Source organism: Arachis stenosperma, chromosome 10, assembly GCF_014773155.1.
Source record: "Arachis stenosperma cultivar V10309 chromosome 10, arast.V10309.gnm1.PFL2, whole genome shotgun sequence".
Taxonomy (NCBI): domain Eukaryota; kingdom Viridiplantae; phylum Streptophyta; class Magnoliopsida; order Fabales; family Fabaceae; genus Arachis; species Arachis stenosperma.
Window position 1 is genome coordinate 40438348 of NC_080386.1, and position 10089 is coordinate 40448436.

The following is a 10089-nucleotide window of genomic DNA, read 5'->3' on the forward strand; positions in this document are numbered from 1 at the left end:
TTTGCCTGATTAAGATTTACAAGGTGACCATAGCTTGCTTCATACCAACAATCTCCGTGGGATCGACCCTTACTCGCGTAAGGTTTATTACTTGGACGACCCAGTGCACTTGCTGGTTAGTTGTGCGAAGTTGTGAAATTATGTTTAGACCATGGTATTGAGCACCAAGTTTTTGGAGCCATTACCAGGGATTGTTTGAGTTGTGATAAAAAGTAGAGATCACAATTTCGTGCACCAATTATCTTATTGCTTAGATTAGGTAATTTCCTTTTCTTTATAGGTGTAGTTTATTTTATCTGAGTCTTTTATTTTCTTTTCAAAAAGCTTTCCAAAATATTTTCTTTTCTTTATTTATCTTGATCTTTTTATTTGATTCTTTTAATTTTGTTCTTGTTCTTGCTTAAAGTTTGAATTTTTTTATTGTTTTCTTTCAAAAACTTTTCAAAACTTTTTCCGTGTTTGGCTATGTATTTTCTTTTGATTTTTCTTACTCTGAGTCTTACCTATTTCTTGTTTTCTTTTTCAAAATTTTTTTCAAAAATCTTTTCTTTTCTTTATTAATCTTTATCTTTTGTTTGAGTCTTTAGTTCTTGTTCTTGGTAAAAGTTTCGAATTTCTTGGTGTCCTTTTCCAAAAATTTCAAAAAAAAGTGTTTTTTGTTTGAGTCTTGTGTCAATCCTTAAGTTTGGTGTCTTTTTATGTTTTTTCTTTTCAAAATTCCGAAAATTATATGCTTTGGTTTTCAAAATTTTTAAATTTGGTGTCTTTTGCATGTTCTTGTTTTCTTTGAATTCTTTGAGTTTTGTTCTTGGTGTTTTTCTTGATCTTCGAAGTGTTCTTGTTTTTCTTCTTGTTTTGATCTTAAAATTTTTAAGTTTGGTGTCTCTTTGTGTTTTTCTTCTTAATTTTCGAAATTTATGTGTTTTAGATCTAAAAATTTTAACTTTGGTGTCTTTTTGTTGTTTTTCTCTTTCTTCATTAAGTCAAAAAATAAAAAATATATAAAAAAGTATTTTCGAAAATTCTAATATATTTTTCAAAATTTAATTTCAAAATCATTATCTTATTTTATCTTAGTTTTAAATTTCAAAATCAAATCTTTTCAAAAATCATATCTTTTTCAAAATCTTATCTTATTTCAAATTCAAAATTTAAAATTCAATTTAAAAATTCAAAATTCAAATTTCAAAATTCAATTTCAAATTTCAAATTTCAAAATCAAATCTTCTTTAAAAATCAAATTTCAAATCTTATCTTCTTCAACTTCTTTTCAAATCTTTTCTTTTAAAGTTTGATTCTTTCTTATCTTATCTTTCTTTTAAAATTTCAAATTTTAAAATATAAAATTCAAATTTCAAATTTTAAAGTTCAAATCTTTTTTAGAAACTAACTTTTTTATTTTGATTTCAAATCTTTTTAATTTAAAACTTATCTTTTCTTAACTTCCTTATCTTATCTTTCTTACCTAATTTATCTTGTCTATAATTTAAAATCTTTTCTATCTTATCTTCTTTTAAATTTCAAAAATCAAATCTTTTTCAAATCTTTTTAGTTTCTTATCTTATCTTTTCTAATCTCAAATTTTAAATTCAAATCTTCTCTAATCTTCTATCTTATCTTAAATTCAAATCTTTCTTAATTAGTTAGTTGTTTTGTCTTCCTTCTTTTTCAAAACTTCCTAACTAATTCCTCTCTCTCCTGTTTTTGAAAATCCTTCTTCTATTTCTCTCTCTTCTTTTTCAAAATTTATTAATTAATTTTCAATTATTTTTAATTAATTAACCTTAGTTTTCAAATTTAATTAATAAATAAAATAAAAACAAAAATATTTTTTATGTTTATCCCACATTCCTTTTCTTCTTCTACCTTTCTTCATCATGAACCCAAATGAGAATGAAGAGTTCAGAAGAATTCTGGGATCTTATACAAATCTCACTATTGACTTCTATGGAAGAAGTATTAGCATACCCCCATCAAAGCAAGTAGCTTTGAACTAAACCCTCAACTCATTACTCTAGTACAACAGAACTGCCAGTACTCTGGACTTCCACAGAAAGAATCTACTGAGTTTCTGGCAGATTTCTTAATGATTGCTGACACAATACACAATGAGGGGGTAGACCAAGATGTCTACAGACTATTGCTTTTTTCTTTTGTTGTGAAGGACTAAGCAAAGAGGTGGTTGGATAACCAACCCAAAGCTAGCTTGAAAACTTGGAAACAATTAGTAGACAAGTTTTTAAATCAGTACTTTCCTCCAAGGAAGATGACCCAGCTAAGACTGGACATCCAACGCTTCAAACAAGGAGATAGTAAATCTCTTTATGATGCTTGGGAGAGGTATAGAAAGATGCTAAGAAAATGTCCCACTGAAATATTTTCAGAATGGGTACAATTAGACATCTTCTACTATGGACTTTTAGACATGGCTAAAATGTCTCTGGACCACTCTGCTGGTGGTTCCATACACATGAGAAAGACCATTGAAGAGGCTCATGAGCTTATTGAGACAGTTGCTACTAATCAGCATCTGTACTAAGCTACTGAGACTTCTATTAAAGGAGAGGTTAATGTAATATCTACTGAACCTAACCTTCCAGAGCAAGATGGCCCATTGACTCAGCAAATGCAAGCCCTTGCCCAGCAACTACTTGAATTGCAAGAGGCTTTGCAAGAAACTCAGGCTTCTAACAGGAATGTAGAAGCCCAACTGAGTCAAACGAGGCAGCAGTTATCTAAGAAAATAACAAAGGAATGCCAGGCTATTCAATTGAGGAGTGGAAAATCCTTAAACACCTAACCTCAGGGCAATAGGAGATCAAGGGAAGAAAAGCTAACAGAGGAACACCAAACTGATGTCCAAGACGTCTCTGAAGGCATTGCATGCCCAAGGAGGAATGTCATTGGCGTTCAACGCCAAGAAGGGGTATCCATCCCTAGCATTGAATGCCCAAAAAGGAATAGTAGCCCTGGCGTTGAACGCCCAAGCAAGGGAGGCCAGTTACATACTGATAACAACCCTCCTAAGCAAGCTAGTAACTCCCCTTTCAAGACACAAGGTACTCGGTCTTCATCAACTAAGATTGATGAGTACAAGGCCAAGATACCATACCCTCAATGACTCCAGAAAGCAGAAAAGGATAGGCAATTTGCCAAATTCTTAGAAGCTTTTAAGAAGCTGGAGATCAAAATTCCCTTTGTAGAGGCTCTTAAATAAATGCCTTCATATAAAGACAGTAGAGACAGTAGCTCTTACTAAGGAGTGCAATGCAGTCATTCAGAGGAACCTTCCTCAGAAACTGCAGAGATGGTGCACGAAATTGTGATCAATACTTTTCACAGCTCAAATAATCCCTAGTAATGGCTCCAGAAACTTGGTGCTCAATACCATGGCATAAACACAACTTCGCACAACTAACCAGCAAGTGCACTGGGTCGTCCAAGTAATAAACCTTACGCGAGTAAGGGTCGATCCCACGGAGATTGTTGCTATGAAGCAAGCTATGGTCACCTTGTAAATCTCAGTCAGGCAGACTCAAATGGGTATAGTGATAAACGAATAAAGCATAAAGATAAAGATAGAGATACTTATGTATATCATTGGTGAGAGCTTCAGATAAGCGAATGAAGATGCCTTCCCTTCTGTCTCTTTGCTTTCCTACTGTCTTCATCCAATCCTTCTTACTCCTTTCCATGGCAAGCTCGTGTAGGGTTTCACCGTTGTCAGTGGCTACCTCCCATCCTCTCAGTGAAAATGTTCCCATGCTCTGTCACAGCATATGGCTAATCAGCTGTCGGTTCTCGGTCAGGCCGGAATAAAATCCATCGATCCTTTTGCGTCTGTCACTAACGCCCCGCCTGCTAGGAGTTTGAAGCACGTCACAGTCATTCAATCATTGAATCCTACTCAGAATACCACAGACAAGGTTAGACCTTCCGGATTCTCTTGAATGCCGCCATCAGTTCTCGCCTATACCACGAAGACTCTGATCTCACGGAATGGCTGGCTCGTTTGTCAAGCGAGCACTCGGTTGTCAGGCGATCAACCATGCATCGTGTTATCAGGAATCCAAGAGATATTCACTAAGCCTCATATGCTTGTAGAACAAGAGTGGTTGTCAGTCACTTTGTTCATGAGTGAGAATGATGATGAGTGTCACGGATCATCACCTTCATCAAGTTGAAGAACAAGTGATATCTTGGACAAAGAACAAGCGGAATTGAATAGAAGAACAATAGTAATTGCATTAATACTCGAGGTACAGCAGAGCTCCACACCTTAATCTATGGTGTGTAGAAACTCCACCGTTGAAAATACATAAGAACAAGGTCTAGGCATGGCCGAATGGCCAGCCTCCCAAATGATCTAAGATAGCATGAAACTCAAAGATAGCTACCCAGATGTCAAATACAATAGTAAAAGGTCCTACTTATAGAAAACTAGTAGCCTAAGGTGTACAAAGATGGGTAAATGACATAAAAATCCACTTCCGGGCCCACTTGGTGTGTGCTTGGGCTGAGCAATGAACCATTTTCGTGTAGAGACTCTCCTTGGAGTTAAACGCCAGCTTTTATGCCAGTTTGGGCGTTTAACTCCCATTTAGGTGCCAGTTCCGGCGTTTAACGCTGGAATTTCTGTAGGTGACTTTGAACGCCGGTTTGGGCCATCAAATCTTAGGCAAAGTATGGACTATCATATATTGCTGGAAAGTCCAGGATGTCTACTTTCCAACGCCGTTGAGAGCGCGCCAATTGGGCTTCTGTAGCTCCAGAAAATCCACTTCGAGTGCAGGGAGGTTAGAATCCAACAGCATCTGCAGTCCTTTTGAGTCTCTGGATCAGATTTTTGCTCAGGTCCCTCAATTTCAGCCAGAAAATACCTGAAATCACAGAAAAACACACAAACTCATAGTAAAGTCCAGAAAAGTGAATTTTAACTAAAAACTAATAAAAATATACTAAAAACTAACTAGATCATACTAAAAACATACTAAAAACAATGCCAAAAAGCGTACAAATTATCCGCTCATCACAACACCAAACTTAAATTGTTGCTTGTCCCCAAGCAATTGAAGATCAAATAGGATAAAAAGAAGAGAATATGCAATGAACTCCAAAAACATCTATGAAGATCAGTATTAATTAGATGAGCGGGGCTTTTAGCTTTTTGCCTCTGAATAGTTTTGGCATCTCACTTTATCCTTTGGAACTCAGAATGATTGGCTTCTTTAGGAACTCAGAATCCAGATAGTGTTATTGATTCTCCTAGTTAAGTATGATGATTCTTGAACACAGCTACTTATTGAGTCTTGGCTGTGGCCCAAAGCACTTTGTCTTCCAGTATTACCACCGGATACATACATGCCACAGACACATAATTGGGTGAACCTTTTTCAGATTGTGACTCAGCTTTGCTAAAGTCCCCAATTAGAGGTGTCCAGGGTTCTTAAGCACACTCTTTTTGCCTTGGATCACAACTTTATTTCTTTCTTTTTCTTTCTTTTTCTTTTTTTTTTCGCCTCCCTTTTTTTTCGTTTTTCTCTTTTCTTTTCTTTTTTTTTGTGTTCACTGCTTTTTCTTGCTTCAAGAATCATTTATATGATTTTTCAGATCCTCAGTAACATGTCTCCTTTTTCATCATTCTTTCAAGAGCCAACATTCATGAACCACAAATTCAAAAGACATATGCACTGTTCAAGCATACATTCAGAGAACAAAAGTGTTGCCACCACATCAAAATAATTAAACTATTATAAAATTCAAAATTCATGCAATTCTTTTCTTTTTCAATTAAGAACAATTCTTAAGAAAGGTGATGGATTCATAGGACATTCATAACTTTAAGGCATAGACACTAAGACACTAATGATCATAAGACACAAACATGGATAATATAAAGCACTAAATTTCGAAAAACAGAAAATTAAAGAACAAGGAGATTAAAGAACGGGTCCACCTTAGTGATGGCGGCTTGTTCTTCCTCTTGAAGGTCTTATGGAGTGCTTGAGCTCCTCAATGTCTCTTCCTTGTCTTTGTTGCTCCTCTCTCATGATTCTTTGATCTTCTCTAATTTCATGGAGGAGAATGGAGTGTTCTTGGTGCTCCACCCTTAGTTGTCCCATGTTGGAACTCAATTCTCCTAGGGAGGTGTTTAGTTGCTCCCAATAGCCTTGTGGAGGAAAGTGCATCCCTTGAGGTATCTCAGGGATCTCATGATGAGAGGGGTCTCTTGTTTGCTCCATCCTTTTCTTAGTAATGGGCTTGTCCTCATCAATGGGGATATCTCCTTCTATGTCAACTCCAACTGAATAACAGAGGTGACAAATGAGATGAGGAAAGGCTAACCTTGCCAAGGTGGAAGACTTGTCCGCCACCTTGTAGAGTTCTTGGGCTATAACCTCATGAACTTCCACTTCTTCTCCAATCATGATGCTATGAATCATGATGGCCCGGTCTAGAGTAACTTCGGACCGGTTGCTAGTGGGAATGATTGAGCGTTGGATAAACTCCAACCATCCTCTAGCCACGGGCTTGAGGTCATGCCTTCTCAATTGAACCGGCTTCCCTCTTGAATCTCTCTTCCATTGTGCGCCCTCTTCACATATGACTGTGAGGACTTGGTCAACCTTGATCAAAGTTGACCCTTCTAGTGTAAGGATGTTCATCTCCTTGCATCATGGGCAAGTTGAATGCTAACCTTACATTTTCCGGACTAAAATCCAAGTATTTCCCCCGAACCATAGTAATATAATTCTTTGGATCCGAGTTCACACTTTGATCATGGTTCTTGGTGATCCATGCATTGGCATAGAATTCTTGAACCATCAAGATTCCGACTTGTTGAATGGGGTTGGTAAGCACTTCCCAACCTCTTCTTCGGATCTCATGGCGGATCTCCGGATATTCACCCTTTTTGAGTGAAAAGGGGACCTCGGGGATCACCTTCTTCAAGGCCACAACTTCATAGAAGTGGTCTTGATGCACCCTTGAGATGAATCTATCCATCTCCCATGACTCGGAGGTGGAAGCTTTTGCCTTCCCTTTCCTCTTTCTAGAGGTTTCTCCGGCCTTGGATGCCATAAACGGTTATGGAAAAACGAAAAAGCAACGCTTTTACCACACCAAACTTAAAAGGTTTGCTCGTCCTCGAGCAAAAGAAGGAAGAAGAGAGTAGAAGAAGAAGAAATGAGGAAGAAGGGAGTGGCTTATGTATTCGGCCAAGGAGGGGGAAAAGTGGTGTTTAGGTTGTGTGAAAATGAAGGAGTGAAGAAGGTTATTTATAGGAGAGGGGGGATGGGGTTCGGCCATTATGGGTGGGTTTGGGAGGGAAAGTGGCTTGAATTTGAAGGGTGAGGTTGGTGGGGTTTTATGAAGGATGGATGTGAGTGGTGAAGAGAAAGATGGGAGTTGATAGGTGAAGGGTTTTTGGGGAAGAGGTATTGAGGTGATTGGTGAATGGGTGAAGAAGAGAGAGGGTGGTGGGGTTGGTGGTGATCCTGTGGGGTCCACAGATCATGTGGTGTCAAGGAAAAGTCATCCCTGCACCAAATGGCATCAAAAATCACGTTTTGAGCCATTTCTGGCGTTAAACGCCGGGCTGGTGCCCATTCCTGGCGTTTAACGCCAGGTTCTTGCCCTTTTCTGGCGTTTAACGCCAGTCTGGTGCCCCTTTCTGGCGTTAAACGCCCAGAATGGTGCCAGACTGGGCGTTAAACGCCCAACTGCTAGACTCACTGGCGTTTAAACGCCAGTGAATTCTTCCTCCAGGGTGTGCTGTTTTTCTTCTTGTTTTTTATTCTGTTTTTGCTTTTTCAATGGATTTTGTGACTTCTTATGATCATCAACCTACAAAAAACATAAAATAACAAAAGAAAATAGATAAAATATAATCATTGGGTTGCCTCCCAACAAGCGCTTCTTTAATGTCAATAGCTTGACAGAGGGCTCTCATGGAGCCTCACAGATACTCAGAGCAATGTTGGAACCTCCCAACACCAAACTTAGAGTTTGAATGTGGGGGTTCAACACCAAACTTAGAGTTTGGTTGTGGCCTCCCAACACCAAACTTAGAGTTTGACTGTGGGGGCTCTGTTTGACTCTGAATTGAGAGAAGCTCTTCATGCTTCCTCTCCATGGTGATAGAGGGATATCCTTGAGCCTTAAACACATAGAATTTTTCATTCACTTGAATGATCAGTTCACCTCCATCAACATCAATCACAGCCTTTGCTGTGGCTAGGAAGGGTCTGCCAAGGATGATAGATTCATCCATGCACTTCCCAGTCTCTAGGACTATGAAATCAGTAGGGATGTAATGGTCTTAAACTTTTACCAGAACATTCTCTACAAGTCCATGAGCTTGTTTTCTTGAGTTGTCTGCCATCTCTAGTGAGATTCTTGCAGCTTGTACCTCAAAGATCCCTAGCTTCTCCATTACAGAGAGAGGCATGAGGTTCACACTTGACCCTAAGTCACACAGGGCCTTCTTGAAGGTCATGGTGCCTATGGTACAAGGTATGGAAAACTTCCCAGGATCTTGTCTCTTTTGAGGTAATTTCTGCCTAGACAAGTCATCCAGTTCTTTGGTGAGCAAAGGAGGTTCAGTCTCCTAAGTCTCATTTCCAAATAACTTGTCATTTAGCTTCATGATTGCTCCAAGGTATTTAGCAACTTGCTCTTCAGTGACATACTCATCCTCTTCAGAGGAGGAATACTCATCACAGCTCATGAAAGGCAGAAGTAAGTCCAATGGAATCTCTATGGTCTCATTTTGAGCCTTAGATTCCCATAGTTCCTCATTGGGGAACGCATTGGAGGTCAGTGCACGCCCATTGAGATGTTTCTCAGTGGCGTTCACTTCCTCTTCCTCCTCTCCAAATTCGGCCATGTTGATGGCCTTGCACTCTCCTTTTGGATTTTCTTCTGTATTACTTGGGAGAGTACTAGGAGGGAGTTCAGTAACTTTCTTGCTCAGCTGTCCCACTTGTGCCTCCAAATTCCTAATGGAGGACCTTATTTCAGTCATGAAACTTTGAGTGGTTTTGATTAGATCAGAGACCATGGTTGCTAAGTCAGAGGGGTTCTGCTTAGAGTTCTCTGTCTGTTGCTGAGAAGATAATGGAAAAGGTTTGCCATTGCTAAACCTGTTTCTTCCACCATTGTTGTTGTTGAAACCTTGTTGAGGTCTCTCTTGATTCTTCCATGAAAAATTTGGGTGATTTCTCCATGAAGAATTATAGGTGTTTCCATAGGGTTCTCCTAGGTAATTCACCTCTTCCATTGAAGGATTCTCAGGATCATAAGCTTTTTCTTCAGATGAAGCTTCCTTAGTACTGTTTGGTGCATTTTGCATTCCAGACAGACTTTGAGAAATCAAATTGACTTGTTGAGTCAATATCTTGTTCTGAGCCAGTATGGCATTCAGAGTGTCAATCTCAAGAACTCCTTTCTTCTGACTAGTCCCATTGTTCACAGGATTCCTTTCAGAAGTGTACATGAATTGGTTATTTGCAACCATTTCAATGAGCTCTTGAGCCTCTGTAGGCGTCTTCTTCAGATGAAGAGATCCTCCAGCAGAGCTATCCAACGACATCTTGGATAGTTCAGAGAGACCATCATAGAAAATACCTATGATGCTCCATTCAGAAAGCATGTCTGAGGGACACTTTCTGATTAATTGTTTGTATCTTTCCCAAGCTTCATAGAGGGATTCTCCATCCTTCTGTTTGAAGGTTTGGACTTCCACTCTAAGCTTACTCCATTTTTGAGGTGGAAAGAATTTTGCCAAGAAGGCATTGACTAGCTTTTCCCAAGAGTCCAGGCTGTCTTTAGGTTGTGAGTCCAACCATATTCTAGCTCTGTCTCTTACAGCAAAAGGGAATAGCATCAGTCTGTAGACCTCAGGGTCAACCCCATTAGTCTTGACTGTGTCACAGATTTGCAAGAACTCAGCTAAAAACTGGTGAGGATCTTCCATTGGAAGTCCATGGAACTTGCAATTCTGTTGCATTAGAGAAACTAACTGAGGCTTAAGCTCAAAGTTGTTTGCTCCAATGGCAGGGATAGAGATGCTTCTCCCATAGAAGTCGG

The 10089-nt window shown here is 38.9% G+C and overlaps 1 non-coding gene across 1 annotated transcript; it reads left to right on the forward strand.

Moving 5' to 3' along the window:
• Window positions 1–9646: 9646 nt before the first annotated feature.
• Window positions 9647–9754, forward strand: LOC130958776 (small nucleolar RNA R71). The gene has a single exon (XR_009077882.1). It is a non-coding gene; the product is annotated as a small nucleolar RNA R71 (small nucleolar RNA).
• Window positions 9755–10089: the final 335 nt, after the last annotated feature.